The sequence below is a fragment of the Schistocerca gregaria genome, chromosome 8, assembly GCF_023897955.1.
Source record: "Schistocerca gregaria isolate iqSchGreg1 chromosome 8, iqSchGreg1.2, whole genome shotgun sequence".
Taxonomy (NCBI): domain Eukaryota; kingdom Metazoa; phylum Arthropoda; class Insecta; order Orthoptera; family Acrididae; genus Schistocerca; species Schistocerca gregaria.
In genome coordinates, this window is record NC_064927.1 from 196,570,899 (window position 1) to 196,589,249 (window position 18,351).

At 41.2% G+C, this 18,351-nt stretch overlaps 1 protein-coding gene and 1 non-coding gene across 7 annotated transcripts in view; one reads left to right on the top strand and one right to left on the bottom strand.

The window, feature by feature from the left end:
• LOC126284672 (mucin-19) overlaps nucleotides 1-18,351 on the bottom strand; it is a 518,756-nt gene that overhangs the window by 439,821 nt on the left and 60,584 nt on the right. The gene's annotated exons all lie outside the window — the stretch shown is intronic.
• Nucleotides 15,878-15,950, top strand: Trnak-cuu (transfer RNA lysine (anticodon CUU)). The gene has a single exon. It is a non-coding gene; the product is annotated as a tRNA-Lys (tRNA).

Consider the following 18,351-nt stretch of genomic DNA (forward strand, 5'->3'; position numbering starts at 1 on the left):
AACATAATGCCACTTAATATTTCCATGTATTTAATAAGTGCACTTTTATGAAAATATATCTTACTGACAATGACTGCTGTCTGGTGCTGTAAAATAACCGAAATATTCTAACATCTATGAAGTCTTATTTTGTTCTATCTACTGTCTATTTGTTGTTTATCATACTAAGCGAGGTTAGCGCAGTGGCCAACCAGGGCTCAATCGTCTGGCCGTCCATAGTCTACTGTGTTTGGTTTTCCTTGTTTAAGCAAATGCTGTGAAGGTTCCTTAATGAGGTCATGGTAGCATTCCCCCCCCCCCCCCCCCATAAACAACGATCCGAGCGAAATCTAAATCTCTAATGACCACAACTATGGACGTGACATGAAACACCAAACGCCAAACTGGTTTTCGCTAGGTTGTATTGATGAATGATCATATACCGAGCTAAAATTAAGCATTTCTTTGGAATGTAAACTTGCTTCTTGAGAGTTACCATTCACTTTCGTAAGACGTGCATTTGCCGTGATCAATTTCGAGCTCACACAGAACGGTAATAATTTCCCATTTTGTTACCTAAACGTCGAATATTTTAGCTATGTATTTTGGAACCCAACTCGGACCAATTACTATTTATTAACTAATTCCGATAGGGCCATTCTTCCGTTTGAGGTGCTGTCTAGGTAAGATATTTCTGTTTGGAGTAAGACTTTTTCCTAAGGTTTTAAGTTTTAAAAATTAAACCACGCTTGAAAAGTTTTAACAAATTTATATACGTTGTTCAAACTCGTGCCTGTGGTAAAGAGACTACAACAAGAATAGTAAAAACTGTGATTTTTAGTTGAATGTGCCATCCAGATTCCAAAAACATTCGCACGCTGTGGCTGATATTATCTCATTGTCTGTTAAGCAAAAACTAATGAGTAATGTTTGTTTTTAAACTTTGTCACTATTTTGATGATTCAATTGTTAGATTTCCGAGACAGTCAAAAGTCACTGACAGATGTTAGAGAAGAAAATATTACTACTACTTTCATTAGATTCTTCATTTGCTCTTCATCTAATACAGTCTTCTTTTGCATGACTTATGTGCAAGATTTAAGTTTTCTGTAAGTCCTTCAGTTTTATCAAGAACCACCTCCGTAATAGGTTCTTAATTTTTGTTAGTCTTGTCAATTTTTTGATCATCTACAAATGCACTCTTGAGCTGTAATATTTTTGCGCCTTCTTTCAAGTCCTTTGGGCCGAGTCCTTCCCCGCCGTAAGTTTAACAAATTTCAGCACTGAGCCAGCCAACAAAAACCTGACCGAAATTTACTTGTTTATTTATTTATTTATTTAGTTATTTTGTGCTCCACTTGGGCAACGTCGCCATGTGTGTGTTCTAAACCAAATTTCTGCATAAATTAATAGAATCTTTATTTTACTTTGAATCAGTAAGAACACACTACGTAAAAAACATATACTTATCAGGACTAACAACACTGATATTGTTGCATGCAGAATATAGTATGGCTAGTACCGTACGGCTTGAGCATGCTAGCTCGCGTCCCCAGGGAATTAGTGGGCCGTTCCTCGACGTTTCCTGGGTGGAAATTTCACAGGTCGGAGAATACACGTCACGGTGGGACATATTTGTGAAGTTAAGAATTGCAGGGGCAGTGTGAATTTGAAAGTTCCTCCAGAAAGCTGGGGCGCAAGATGTGCCCCGCGATGTACTCTCCCTACGGAGCGACATCAGAAAAGAAAACTATACGAAAATACGATCTGATGTGTATCAGGGCCGAGGTGGGGCTGGGTTGCAAAAGGAACAGTAAAACAGTAACGGTGGATTATTATTCCGAGTCTGTAACTCACCTGAATGTAAAAATTTGATAAGGGAACTGGTTTGCAGAAGGAAAAAAACTCATCTTTCATCAAAGTAACTGCACTTGCCCAAGGAGTGCCTCGGGGGGTGGGGGGGATTGTTGAGGGATCTGTGCTTTGTCGGCTCCTTCAGACTTCCATGTCTTGCCAGAACTATGTCTTCGTTGCTGGTTAGCGTTTTTCGTCCAACCAAGCAGCAGTAGCAGCTTTCAACACTTCCAGAGAAACACTGCATAGACAGAATAATATCGTAGAAACAGTGTCGGATGAATCGTATAAACGATAAACGAGATAATGTTGAAACATAAAATGGTTTTGACAATATAAATTTTCATTTTTACTATAACGTCGAAAAGTTATAGTGCTACGCTCGCTTCCCTTCCTTTCTCCGGAACTATGATGACTCCGTATAACTACCAGTCGACCTAGTATAATGCAAAGTGAACACTATTTTGCACAACTGTACGTGTGTACAAACAATCGTTGGGAATGTTTCTGCGACGGCAATATGGTCGGATCCAACTGGAACGCAACATGCCGTAGATTTAGTACTGGGAAACGGTGCCACCTGGCGTGATTTATGACTCTTTACTGTCCAAGATTCATAAATTTTGCTCGCTATTTGGATACCGACCACCTGTCGCAACTAGACACCAGAATGCGACACCACGTAGTGGCTCTCTCCGGCAGGCACAGAGAGCAAATCAGTTCATGCTCCCTTGTTTTTGAACGTGGAGGTCCGATCACACGAGCTTCCCCAACTTCCTTGTCAACACTCGAACTTGGCCGAGACTGCTCGTACCACCAGTGCACCGACTACGGAACTAGCAACAAACACTTTACGTTTACTTGAACACTCTCTGCAACATGTCAGTACGTCACATTGCAGGAGTGCAGTGATGTCAAGCTGCCAAGTACCACTACATTTTGTATTTCAAAAAGGTAAATAATCATTTCTGTAACTGATAGGATGACGAAGAAGTATTTAAAGAAAAGAAATATAATAACAAGATTCAATTGCAAGTACTTTTATTCAGATTTTTTTAAAATCTTACAACATTTCAGCTTCGTACTAAACACTTCAAAAAGTGCAATCTGTCCATTTTGCCATAGCATAATTTTGCTCTGGATGACCGCACACTTCTTTAACTTTATTGACAGTTTTTGGTACGGAACCAGAACCGACACTATTTATCCGGCTGAACAGTGACTGTATCCAACTGTTCATTTTGCGGTGAGATGATTCAAAGAAAGAGAAAAGGAACTCTTGCACGTATACGTCGTTCTCAATAGCGCAGAGCACTCACTGCACAAATACAAGGAGAGAAAGAGGCGCCTTCCTAACAAATATTTTCTATGAAGTAGACAGCGAAGTGTGTGTAATGGTCAAGCATGACGCTCATTAGATCACAGACCGCATCTCCTACTTCATGTCTCAAATTAGCGAGAAGCAGTAATGAAGTACATTAAATTCTTTTTCCACACTTGGTTGCTTTTTTATTGCAGTTGTCCGATTTCCGGTATCTTTTGCACTGAAGATGGTCATGAAATCTTATTTTCGGCGTCCTAGACAAACCATGATTTTTTCTATCGTGAATATATTAACACTGTTCTTGTTCCAACATCTCCCAATACGGTCAGCGGTAGATTTCATTTTCTGAAAACAAAAAATTTTATAAAGTAGGAGTGTCTAGCCCTTTCATTGTCCATCACTTTTACACTATTCTTCATCTCCAGTATCACTACCTTACGTGTCTAAACACAATTTTCGTTTAATTATGTTCGCGGCACCAGACTTAACACTACTATGACCATCTTTGCACCCGGTTAAAATTGACGTTAACGGCGGAAAACGCATGCTTATACCCGAAGGGGGATCGGTCCCATCGGATTAGCGAGGAATGGGGAAGGATGCCTGTCGTGCCTTTTCACAGGAACTATCGCGGCAGTATCCTGAGGCGACTTAGGGAAATCACGGAAAATCTACATCAGTATGGCCGGACGCGGGTATGAACCGTCGTCTTCCGAGTGCGGCTGCAGTGTGCTAAGTGCTGCGCCACCTCGCTCGGTATCTCAGGTGGGTGTTGCGTAGTTCGGGTAGGGTTGTTCGTGAACCCTTCGACCTATCCTGAGTTGTGGAGTTCTTATCTGCCCACTAAATCTGGAGACGACAGCGACGATGATTACAATCTTACTTTACAGTCTGTGTTATTGTTTAACACGCAACTGCCATCTTCATAGATGTAAACTGGGACATAAGAAACATGGTTTTGGAGATTCAGCGGCTTCATTAGGCAGTTATTTATATCCTAGTATTTTTTGTTTGGCATCGGGAATCAGGTAACAAATAAGGTGAATACGGGGAATGAGATAATGTTTTTTCCATCAAAAATCCGTTGTTTGATGTGCTGTGACACTGGCATGATTAAGTATGAAACGACGTTCCCGGTTGTTTTTCATCGATGACTGGAGACAAGCAAATCGTTGAATACCACTGAGCATTGGCTGTTGTTCGATCCTCTGAAGCAATAGGCTCTATATGCCCAGTGCAACCGGAGGAACAAACGATCTTTTTCTAGGATGTGTTTCCAAACACTAATTGGTTTCGGTTCATCTTGGAACACCAGAACAGTTGATTGCTGCTTAGTTCTTTCTCTCCATGCCCCCCGGCACACACACACACACACACACACACATTTCCTACGATTCAAGCATTTTCCCCCACACCAACTGCTGCGAGCCTATTTTTCAGCTGAGGTCAAATTGTTCTGAATCCACCGCTAATATACCTTTTCCACAGCTAAATGTTCATGAAACGTCTAACTTCTATAGGCCACCAGCTCACAAGAAGTCACCTGTCGATCCTCTTCAATACAATTAAGGAACAGCACTGGTGTGTTTTGTAACGAACTATATTGATCGACCTAACGTAATTCTAATTCTGCAGATCAATTTTAAACGATAGTACACTGTTACAGGCAACAGTTTTTTATTTTTTTTTATTGTACCGTTACTAGTTTTGGACCTGAGCCCATCGTCAGATAGTAGCGTTGATTACACTCGCGTCTCCACGAAAACCTCTCCTTTACACGCTATAAGAAAGACGTTTCATTCTCTTTTTCCATTCACGAGTTAAAATAAAAAAATGTTATTTATGAAAACAGCTACAGTCTTTTTTTAAAGATGAATGATTGCCACACGTTGAATGAAGCGATTTGATAGACTTAAGTTAAATCTTGATGAAAATCGTAAAAAAAATTACCCACCGGAAAGCTGGAAGCGAAAGTTCTATTTTCACAACAATGTCTTTAAATGCTTACTGCACGCCTAGTACTCCGTCAATGTCTGAACTGCCACTGTTTTAACAATAAGAAAATGTCACATCTCAACAGCTCTAAGTAAAAATTTCAGAAACACACTCAAATCCATTAACCTATTTATAAATTAACTTTTTCTATAGGTCAGAATTCCACAGTAAAGCATGTTTAACTTTCAGGTAGCACTGAGACGCATATAGTGACGTAAAACTCTTCAGTGATAACGTGGACAACGCTGGATGCGTGACACTATTCACGGGCGACCTGTTGTATTGAATTATATTGTTAATTTTCTTTTGTTATATACAACCTTTATGTAGTGTGGCACTATATGGGGCAGAAACATGGACGCTGGGACGAGAGGATGAAAAAAGGTTAGAAGCATTTGAGATGTGGATGTGGAGGAGAATGGAGAGAATAAGCTGGATGGAAAGTGGAAAGGGTTTGTGAGAGAAGATGCCTGCTAAAGGTTGTAAGAGAAAGGAAAACGAACTGGTTGGGACATCCACTGAGAAGTGAGTGCTTGCTAGCAGATGCTTTGGAAGGATTGGTTTGTGGGAGAAGACAGAGGAAGGAGGAGATACAAGATGATAGACGACAAAGGGAGGAGGAAATTATGCTGACCTGAAGAGGATGGCAGAAGAAAGGACAGCCTGGAGACCAACCATGTGAAAACCTGCCTTTTGGCAGAACACTGATGATTACGTAAACTGAATGTGCTATAAACCGAAGGTACCACAAAAAGTAAATTAACTAGTTGTTTTGTGGCAAGGATAATGTTTTCATACATCGTTAAATATCTGCGCCCTTCAATTTATTAATTCATGCATCTTCACCCTTTTGTTTCGGCAAGTGGTAGCGTACGGACGTATGTTTGCATCCGTCGCACCAGCATTGTTAAAAATGCTTATTTTAACCGTTCATTAAAAGTATTACGAAAAGTCATTAGGAAAGGAATATTTATTCGCACGGTCATAAGTTCAACTCCTATCTGTTGATCATTTCATTTCACTCCCTGCCAAAATCCTGCATCGAGAGGTTCGGTGCAGACATGAATAACTAACGCCTTATCCGGAGGAGCGTTCCCGCATCGGCATTGTCACACTCAAGACTAAACACAATGGAATTAATATGACGGTAATTACACAAACTTGACAGGCACCTACTGAACTTCGTTTACTTACACGAAAAATTTAGTGCTTCTTGTGTTTAGGAACTTAGACAGATCGACAACTTCAATGGCTGAGGTGATTATTTGCACTGTACACTACTGGAAGCAGCAATGTGTAATGCAAATTGTGTTTATTGACCTTGAATGTAATGATAGTCAATGTATGTTGATATGGTATCAGTTAAAGGTCACACAAGATGGTGCACAGATTCATAAATCACCTTCAAAATTTTCTCAACTATTCCTTTCCAAACAATTTTTCCAATAATTTAAGCAATTATTAATCCATTTCCATAGCGCTGTTCATTGTACCTAAAGAAGGTACAAACACCAAAAGACTAGCGAATTCAGGAAGACCTAAAAAGAACCTAAGGTTGGTGCAGGAACTGGCAGTTGACCCTGGATATTAATAAATCTAAAGTACCGTGCATAAATAGGTGAAGAGATTCCCTTTGTTCTTTTACATTGTTAGCGATGAATCAATGGAACACTTTAGTATAACAATTAGGAGGGCCACCCGAAGCAATTACAAGTGAAAAAAAAAAAAAAACCGGGAAAGAAGGTGCCAAGCTAAGAGTCACTGTGAGAATATTATTAAAATGAAAGAACTGACTTACAAACCAGTACTTCGTCCGAACACGTTCATCGGGCTGGGATTTTTAACAGGTTGGATTAATAGGATGGATGGAGGGATGGATGGAGAAAGAGAAGATCCATGGGATCGTCTAGTGAAGCCGCCCTGAAACGTGACGAGTTGACGTGGACGGGACATCCGACCTCGTGAGATAGACCGCCGTCGGCACACGGGAGGGGCCGGTTAACCTGACTTGCGCGCTCAGCGACCGTTATTGGCTTTACTTGGCTCGCGAAACACACAGTTTACGAAAATAGGCCGAAGACGTGCGGAAAAAATCGTGAAGGAGATTCTGCACTAGCCCAAGACTTGAACAGCGAATTGCTGGTATAGGAACACAAAATAATGCAGTACAACAATCTGACATACGTACTAGTACAAGTTATTCGTTAACAAATCAATTTTCGTTCCATTTTCGGTTTTGAATTGACTACGCTTAAGGTATGATCCCAAGTGTCAGTTTGTGCATGCATCGTATCCATATTCTCCATGTGCCTACAAACACTGGGAAATAACGGACTTCATCATACTGAGTTCAACATGGAGATTTGTAATTCCATTCGAATGGAAGGTGAGATTTTTTTTCCAAGCTGCTCACATTCACTGAAAATGATATTTGCCGGCAAGATACAAACATGATTGTGGCAATCCATAAAACTAAGAGTTAGGTGTGTATATATGTTTCACACACAGTTTTGTAATAGCAAAGGCTTTCAATGTGTAACTTCTGTTTACTGCCTGATACCCTTAATTTTTTTTGAAAACAAAAGAGGGTGGACGTGAATCTGAAACCTCTTTCTTCACCACTCAATATCTCACGACGCTAACAACTGCGCTACAGCTTCGAGACAGCAATTGGTGCTCCGTATACGGCATACCTACAAGGTCATTATTTAATATGCAAGCTGTACCAAAAAGACGCGCATTTGAGAGATCATCATTGTGCCGTAGCACTGCAACGGCATATTTGCGTAGTACTCATATTGTATGTATAAACAACTATAACAAGCCTTCATCTACTGATATGTAGTTTCTCGTTATTTTATAATAACAAATCGTAGTTAAAACGACGCGTTTTCGAGAGATCTTCAATCTACTGATACTCTGAAACAGCTTACATTCATACCACGTACTGTATGATAAAGAAAACACCATATAAGAAGTTGACACGGTACAATCTGGCAGCAATTGTTTTGAACGGCTTGTGAAATAAGAGAGGAAAAAATTGTTAGGAATGGATAGGGACTGCGCCTGTTGTGTACGGATTCAGGTGGAATTGGCCACCGTCCGTGAACAGCTGGAAGCTGTGTTGGCCGTGGTCGACAGGCTCCAGGCTTTTGCCCTGGGCCGCGGCGGCATTGGGACACCCGAGGCAAGCGCTTTGGCGCCTCTGGAACCTGTAGCATCGCTGGGATCTCTGATGCCACTGCGACCTCTGATTCGGATGTCCCTGCCGGTGATTGGCGAACCGTGGCGGGGTCGCGAATCCCTGGGCGGAAGGCGAAAGTTGGTGCTGGCCGCATGGCTGTACCCTTACACCTCCGTAACTGGTTTGTGGTACTGCCCACTGCCGAAAGTACTTCGGAGCCAGCAAGGGCGGCCTCGCTTGTTGCGGCAGTGACGGGTCTTCCTGAGAGGTGTGGACAAGCACAGAGGGTAGGATTGCTTGTCATTGGGAGCTCCAATTTTAGGCGAGTGGTGGTGCCCGTTAGGGATAAGGCAGCTAAGGACGGGGAAAAAAGCCAATGTTCACTCCGTGTGCATACCGGGGGGAGTCATCAAAGATGTGGAAAGGGTCCTTCCGGATGCCATGAAGGGTACGGGGTGCAGCCAACTGCAGGTGGTGGCTCATGTCGGCACTAATGATGTGTGTCGCTATGGTGCGGACCTTTGGTAAACCGAGTGTAGGATCTGAATCAGAGGCTCAGACGGTTCTGCGACTGTATAGGCTGCAGATTCCACGACTTGCGTCATACGATGGTGGGGTTTCGGGTTTCGCTAAATAGGTCAGTTGTCCACTACACACAGGAGGCGTCTACACGGGTAGCAGGGGCTGTGTGGTGTGGACTGGGCCGTTTTTTTAGGTTAGACTGTCTTGCGAAAAATCAAAAAGGGCTCCAGTCTCAAAGGGTACCGAGCAAACAAACGACGAGAATAGACCAAGCAACAGTCGGTATTGTTGTAAAGTGTCGTAGCTGGGTTGGAAAAGTACGAAGAACTTCAAGCGCTGATAGAAAGCACTGAAGCTGAAATCGTTATAGGAACAGAAAGCTGACTTAGGCTGGAGATTAATTCTGCCGAAATTTTTACAGAGGCGCACACCGTGTTCAGAAAGGATAGACTAAATAAAGTAGGTGGTGGTGGTGTTGTTCAAAAATGGTTCAAATGGCTCTGAGCACTATGGGACCTAACATCTAAGGTCATCAGTCCTCTAGAACTTAAAACTATTTAAAGCTAACTAACCTAAGGACATCACACACATCCATGCCCGAGGCAGGATTCGAACCTGCCACCGTAGCGGTCAGGTGATTCCAGACAAGCGCCTAGAACCGCACTGCCCACAAGGTCACTGCAGCGAGGCTTAAAACCATATCAACCAAAACCGCTAAAAATAAACGCAAAATGTATCTTTTAAAACACCAGATAAAAATTCGCTTGATGCCCTTCCGAAGAGTGTCTCCATTCCTTCCAAGCTAATTATGTAAGTGTCGACCAGATATGGGTCAAATTCAAAGATACAGTATCGACAGCGATATATTCATACCGCAGAAGTTAATAAGAGACGGGACTGATCCACCATGGTACACAAAACACGTTAGAACACTGTTGCAGAAGCAACGAAAAGAACATGCCAAATTCAGAAGAACGAAAAATCACCAAGACTGGCTAAGTTTCACGGAAGCTCGAAATTTAGTGCGGACGTCAAATTCGAGATGTTTTAAATAGTTTCCACAACGAAACACTGTCTCAAAATTCGTAGAAAACCCAAAGAGATTCTGGTCGTATGTAAAAAAAAACCAGTGGCAACAGTCAATACCGTCAATGTGCGATAGCGATGGAAATGTTACCGAAGATTGTGTCACTAAAGCGGAGTTACTAAATACAGTTTTCCGTAATACATTCACGAAAGAAGACGCAGTAAATATTCCGGAATTCGAAGCCAGAACAGCTATTAGCAGGAGTGACAAAGAAGTAGATATCTTTGGATGTTGCGAAACAACTCCAATCACTTACGAAAGGCAAGTCTTCCGGTCCACATGGTATACCAATCAGGTTCCTTTCAGAGTATGCCGACACAATAACGCCTTTCTTAGCATATACAACCGCTCGTTTGATGAAAGGTCTGTTCCTAAAGACTGGAAAGTAGCACAGGTCACACCAAAATTCAAGAAAGGAAGACAGTAACCCATTGAATTACAGACCCGTATCACTGACCTCAATTTGCAGTAAGATTTTGTAGCATATATTGTACTCTAACATTATCAATCACCTTGAAGGAAATGACTTATTGATACATAACAAACACGTATTCAGAAAATAGTCTTGTGCAAGACAGCTAGCTCTTTATACCTACGAAGTAATGAGGGCTATCGAAAAGGGATCTCAGATCGATTCCATATTACTAGATTTCCAGAAGGCCTTTGAGACCGTTCCTCACACAAGCCACTATTACTCAAATTGTGTACATATGGAGTATCGTCTCAGTTGTGTGTCTGGATTTGTGATTTCGTCTCCATACAGGTCACCGTTCGTAGTGACAGGCGGTAAATCACCGAGCTGAACGGAAGTGATATCTGACGTTCGGCAAGGTAGTGTCTTAGGCCCTCTGCTGTTCTTGGTTTACGTAAATGATCTAGGTGATAATCTCAGCAGCCCTCTTAGATTGTTTGCAGATGACTCTGTAATTTACCGTCTAGTAAAATCATCAGGCGATCAATTCCAATGGCAATTGGCATTAAATAAAGAAATGTGCGCGGTCATCCACAAGGGTACTAAAAGAAATTCGATATATTTTGGATATACGATAAATCGCACAAATCTGAGGGCTGTCTATTCGACTAAGTACTTAGGAATTACAATTACGACCAACTCAGATTGGAAAGACCACATAGATAATATTGTGGGGAAGGCGAAATAAAGACTGCGCTTTGTTGGCACAACACTTAGAAAATGCGACAAGCCCACTAAAGAGACAGCCTACATTATACTTGTCCGTCCTCTGCTGGAAGACTGCTGCGCGGTATGGGACCCTTACCAGGTATGATTGACGGAGGACATCGAGAAAGTGCAAAGAAGGGCAGCTCGTTTCGTGTTATCGCTCAATAGGGGGTGAGAGAGTCACTTATATGACACGCGGTATAGCGTCCCCAGTGAAACTATACGAAAAGACTTAAAAACAGTATTCATAAAAAAGAGACATTTAAAAATTGAATAATATATTTTTATCATGTTCCCCTTAAAATAATATTTTTTCTGTGTAAGTTTCGAGTGCAAAGAAATATAACAAAATGGTCTAGAGAGACGACAAGATACGCTCTTTTGTTAATTTTTTAGTCGTCTTCACTTCTCTTGCCTTGGTTGCGTGTAGACGGACATCTTGCGAGTGCTGGCAAATGCAAGAATATTTGTACTGATTAAGCGATAATATTATTGTGCACTTTCAATCTGTAAGAGGTGATACCGATTTCATGTCCGCCTTCCTTTGAATTAACCTGCATTCGAGTTCAACTATCGCAGCGGCCGATGCAGCCAACGAAGCTATTACGTGGCGATATTAACTTACAAAATTTAGCGGAAGCTAAAAACTCGCCCGCTATTAACATAATATACATTTTTCTCCACAGCCACGCGACGTTGCAGAAAATACGTAGCTTTAAGGTTCTTATTTTCAGTACCACAGGCGAGAGCCAGAGCCAGAACTCCGACTACAATGCAATGGTTAACCGAGGTAAGAAAAAATACTCTCGCGCCCGTGGGCCGCAGTTGTAATTAATAACTAATGATTTTTTGCTTTAAAGTGAACTGACTAACCGAGGAAATTAATATGAAAAGTTTATTCCATTGTTCAACTTATATGCTCATGTTTTAACATTCAGCGAGTCTAACATTCATTAACGTAAGAATAATTTATTAATATTGTTAAAAAGAAGAACTTCACAAAAGCATTTAATCGTAAATCAAAATCGAATGAAATATTTTTATTAAGACATACCACGTAAGTCGGCAACAATCAAAATAATAATATACGACGGCCAACGACGCGAGAGCGGATTTGGGTGTCAGTCACTGAAACAAAGGTGGTTTTCTTTGCGGCAAGATTATTTACGAAATGTCAATGACCAACTTTCTCTTCCGAATGCGAAAATATTTTGTTGACGCCCACCTACGTAGGGAGAAATGATCATCATAATAAAATAAGAGAAATCAGAGCTCGAACGGAAATATTTAGGTGTTCCTTTTCCCCACGCGCCATTCGAGAGTGGAATGGTAGATAAGTAGTATGAAAATGGTCCGATGAACCCTCTGCCAGGCACTTAAGTGTGAACTGCAGAGTAGCCATGTAGATGTAGATGTAGATGTTCTGCTTGTACAGTAGAACGATGTCTCATCTAACTGGTCACATTCCTCTCCAAGAAGCAACATTTGACACGGGGGATTCTTTACTTTACGCTCCGCTTTGTAGTGGAAAGCGGATGAGCACGCTGTGACCTCACCTCACCAGCTCCTCAGTGACGTACATCTACACGTCTCGCGTGTGGACGAATTCGTTCCGTGAGGATGGCTTTAGAGTGAAGGCATTACGGACGTGCTCCACAATTTCCTGTGGCAGACGCTATAAGACGTCACGCATCACAGCGGCGTTTACTATTTATAATCAGAGCACGTTCCGAAAAGAGTCGGGAAACGTGTAACTTCCCCCCCACATGCGTCTCGCGAAGTGGCTGCGACGAGAGAATCCGGGAAATCGGTACTCATACCGACAACGGTTCTTCCCATATGCAACAGGGGGAAAAGGGGGAGGGTGAGGAAGATCGATCCTCTGCCACACACAGTAAGTTTTTTTTGTTTTTTGTTTTGAGAATAGATATGGATTACACAGACAGTACCAGTATTTAAAAAATTTCTTTGTCGGCTGGTTGGGTTCGTTGCGTAGATTTTGGTGAAAACTTTGTGATAAATCATTTGGTAAAAATACTTTAAGCTACCTATCTCTTTAACACAAGTAGTTTAAAAAATGACCTGATTTAAAAACTCCGTATTTACTGAAAACACTTACTGGGAATGAAATGTAAAATATTTACAAAATCTTAGTTTTAGCAATGCTATTACAAATTCTCTGTGTGCTCAGCACGGAAACCATCCAGACGATCGTTGAACTCGCCATTAACTTTACACATTGTATCTGCTTTAACAGAAGTAATGGCAGGTGTTAGTCCGTTCTTTACTTCTGCGTTACGGGGTAAGGGGATGATTAACACACTTTCCTTCACACATCCCTGCAAGAAAAAATCGCGTGGTGTCCTGTCTGGCGACCTTGGGAGGCTAAAAGCAGAGCAGTGTCTGTCTATCCCGATTGCCCTATGCAGCGTCGAGGCAGAGCATGATTGGGAACTGATACTTCGTTGTGCCAGCGTGTTGGAGCTCCATCCTGCGGAAAATAGTCATCGGAGTCATCCTGAAGTTGAAGAAAGTCAGTTACGCGGCATCTGAAGATAGCTCAAGGCTGCATAGGGCGCTCGGGACCCTGAGACACTGTCCTGCAATCCTGGCCTCCAAGGTCGCCAGATATGACCCCATGCGACTTTTTCTTGAGGGAAAAAGTGAGGAAAAGTGTGCTGCTGGTGCCGGCCTTTGTGGCCGAGCGGTTCTAGGCGCTTCAGTCTGGAATAGCACGACCGCTACGGCGCAGGTTAGAATCTTGCCTCTGGCATGGATGTGTGTGATGTCCCTAGGTTAGTTAGGTTTAAGTAGTTCTAAGTTCTGGGGGACTGATGATCTCAGATTTTTAGTCCCATAGTGCTCAGACCCTTTTGAACCATTTTTGTGCTGCTGCTGGTGGACACACGTAACATCTGTAACAGCATAGCTAAAACAAGTTTTTTGTGAATAATATGCAATTCATCCCATGTTTGAAGTACGCTTTTTCAATAAATATTAAGTTTTGAAATCAGGTAATTCTTTTTGAAAAACCCTGTACAACGGTTACACAATAAAATAATGGTTATAGAATGCATACATACCTAGTTTAGACTGTATGCCTTATGGGGCTGCTACGTAATCTCTCCGAACCATCTTTCCATTTCCTTTTCGACGCTGCCATAACTGTCGCATTGGCTCGGCACTAGACTTTCTAAGATTTTTGGATTCCTTTCGACGCGAACATTCCTCCGACTTCCGTTTTTCGATAATTCTGAGCATATTTACGAGTCACATGGAACGATATCTTTCATTAATCTGTGCTTTTCAATTTTATTCCATTTTCACCCCGGAGAACACTTCTATTATATCACTTTCGATTCTCGAAGTGTTCAGCAAGGTTTTCACATTGACACCCGAATCAGTGCCCCAGCGAAAAGTGTTTCAACTCTACACCGATATAGCTATTTCGTAACGATAACGTGCGTGGACTTACACTAGTATGACCGCAAATTCAAAACAAACATTGATAGACCAATATGTACCGACATTCTCAATTCCTTGTGGGCTTTACCACTGCTTACGCATTATTACTATTTTAGTTTTTGGCGATCTGACGGTATTTCATCACACAAGAAAGTTGAACCGATGAGCAAATAAGACGTTTTAGCACCAAAAATTATTATTTACAGATTTCACTGAAACTCCCGTTTCAGGTTCCTTCTTTCTGTGTGCTGGTGAAACAGTTTTATACGTTTGATTTTCGTTTTGTTCTGTGAAATTTTGCTCCTTTATAAGTGGTACTAACAAGCAACGCACCGCACATAGGATAATAGTCTATTCTGTGCTATGTCAAAAATATGGTTCGAAGTTTTGATATTCTGAATGCTATAAAATTAAAATAACATCTTCGGTAAATATTCTCAAAAATTGTTATTTTTGTGCGATTAAAGCTTACAAATAATTAAATTTCAAGATTTTTTTCAGTGATCGAAAGCACTCTGTTACTGAATGAAGACGAAGCTTTAATATACTCACAGACTAAGTTGGCGTTCCGTTCGTAATAGCATCTCCCATTTACAGTTGCTCCCAGTGGACACCACGCCGAGTGTCAACTTAGTATGGTTGAAACTGGAGCGTTTGCCGAAGTTGCTAGGATTTTTTCGCACTTTTTCGCCAGCGGTTTAGTAATTTAGTGGCAGATAAGACATTTACAACTTAAGTAGCAACAGAAAGAAATGATGTTAAGGTTGTTAGTGGAAACCTTCCGAAAGTTGATGCATTTATGGCCTACTCGTTCTTGAAAAACAACATTAGCTTTTATATTCCGGAAATGTGGAACGCGAAAACTCATTTTAAGTAAAATATACTTACACTTTATAACTAATTATTGCTAGAGATATTTTATACAGTTAAACAAGTACTTGTTTGTGTCGAGATACTGACTCCGAAGTCCCCGCAAACTATAATAATACATACACCATAAACATGTGTAAAAATAAGTATTGCTACTTTGATTTAATAGTCGCTTTTCTATCACATGGTTTACGAGGGTGCCCACTACACGACTGTCACTGAAGTGCTATCTCTCCCAGACATTTGCGCTAGTGTCTTACCTAAAATAATGAAAAACTTCGGATGGCGCAAGACTGTAGAGCATGGGGTGTGCAACATTTCCCTTTCATTATATGCAACCACCTCTTTCGAAGAACGCAGCGCTGGCGTAAGGCAGAGACTATATATTATACCCCTGAGCGCCAGTATTGAGCAACCGCCCGGCTAGCTCAGTCGGTAGAGCATGAGACTCTTAATCTCAGGGTCGTGGGTTCGAGCCCCACGTTGGGCGAGTATTTTTATTTCTTCGTTACAACCACAACATCAAAGCAGAATACCCCAAGTTTCTGATACGTTAAATACGTAGAACGTGGGTACATTTTTTTATTGGCAAATAGTGTTAAAACGATTGATGGGATAACTGAATGGAAACGGTCGATTCAGCTGATAGTTCGAACAAAATCTAATGAAAGCAGTCGACTCAGTCCCTGCAGTTAGATACATGAAGTACGAAAACTGCGTTTCGCTTCCAAACGAACATTATTATATGAGAAGTCACGGTATTGTGTGTTATCTAGACACTAGTCTCACTCAACAAACAACAATCACACCCGAAACAGAAACACACTATTTTGCACATAGTACTTTACACTTTTGCAGTTGCCGTGCGTGATACTTAACAATGATCTAATAGAATAATAAGTTTCATATGAAGTGTTTACTTACATCAAAACCAACATCACAGAATTAAACACACTACCTCATCTGCAACTGTACGAGAGAGTTGCACACATCTTATGCATCTTCTCATTCTTTGGAACTTTTGACATTGTTTACACAGTCACACTTAAAGTGGGGAAACTATACGATAGTCAACCTGAACAAACCACCAGGATGTAACTGGCCTACCGTCACCGCAATACTTCAGTATCGTCGCTTGAGACTTCAACAGCCATCATACAGTGTGTTGGCAAACTTTCAGGAATCCATTTATCATCTAACAAGGAGAAATAACAGTCTTGTAAACATGAGCTCCAAGACGCACACGTTGAGAGTTATAGGCACCTCTTCGCCTCTCATACAATGATTCAGTTCTCTTCTACTGCAAGCTCTTTGCTTTCCATATTTATGGAGATCGTAGTAAGGCCGAAACAGGAAAGTAAACATGAGCTCTAAAATTTATACTTTAACAGATATAAGCAATTGTTCATTACAAGAGAAGCGTTTCACAGTAGCGGAGATCAACAAATGCTCATAGCTCTTAAGATATGCGTTGTAGAGCCTATGTTTAGTGGATTTTTTGAGATGAGGCATTCATTCATAAGGTTTTGCCGTCGATTTTGGGAACACCCTGTGTACTCTGGCGATTTCAAGAATGAGACTAAAATGGACAAAATCTCAAACTTACAGCCACCTTCAACAAATACAACATTCATCTGTGTATTGAAAAGCGCGCAGCAAAACTATTCTCAACAAGAGGTTATCGCAAAGAATACATTCCTGGCTGGAATGAAGACAACAAAGGCTTCTCAAATAATCTAAAGATAGTGGTGATTCTGCTACTTCCTCCGACCTTCTGCAGTCACTAAATAAGAGCAGATAAAACAGATGGAAACAAACGGTAACTTCCTCAAATCATATTCCCTCCAGCTGTAAGGCCTGGTCTTTGATTAGAAAGCTAAACACATCGAACACCACCACACGACAACTAAATAACGAATTTAGTTGATATGGTCAATTACATGGTTTCCACCTCCACAACAACCAACGATGTTGTTGTGGTCTTCAGTCCTCAGACTGATTTGATGCAGCTCTCCATGCTACTCTATCCTGTGCAAGCTTCTTCATCACCCAGTACGTACTGCAACCTACATCCTTCTGAATCTGCTTAGTGTATTTATCTCTTGGTCTCCATCTACGACTTTTACCCTCCACGCTGCCCTCCAATGCTAAAATTGTGATCCCTTCAGCCTCAAAACATGTCCTACCAACCGGTCCCTTCTTTTGTCAAGCTGTGCCACAAACTCCTCTTCCCCCAATTCTATTTAATACCTTCTCATTAGTTATGTGATTTACCCATCTAATCTTCAGCATTCTTCTGTAGCACCACATTTCGAAAGCTTCTATTCTCTTCTTGTCCAAACTATTTATCGTCCATGTTTCACTTGCATACATGGCTACACTCCATACAAATACTTTCAGAAATGACTTCCTGAAACATACATCTATACTCGATGTTAACAAATTTCTCTTCTTCAGAAACGCTTTCCTTGCCATTGTCAGTCTACATTTTATATCCTCTCTAATTCGACCATCATCAGTTATTTTGCTCCACAAATAGCAAAACACCTTTACTACTTTAAGTGTCTCATTTCCTAATCTAATTCCCTCAGCATCACCCGATTTAATTTGACTACATTCCATTATCCTCGTTTTGCTTTTGTTGATGTTCATCTTATATCCTCCTTTCAAGACACTGTCCATTCCGTTCAACTGCTCTTCCAAGTCCTTTGCTGTCCCTGACAGAATTACAATGTCATCGACGAACCTCAAAGTTTTTATTTCTTCTCCATGGATTTTAATACCTACTCCGAATTTTTCTTTTGTTTCCTTCACTGCTTGCTCAATATACAGATTGAATTACATCGGGGAGAGACTACAACCCTGTCTCACTCCCTTCCCAACCACTGCTT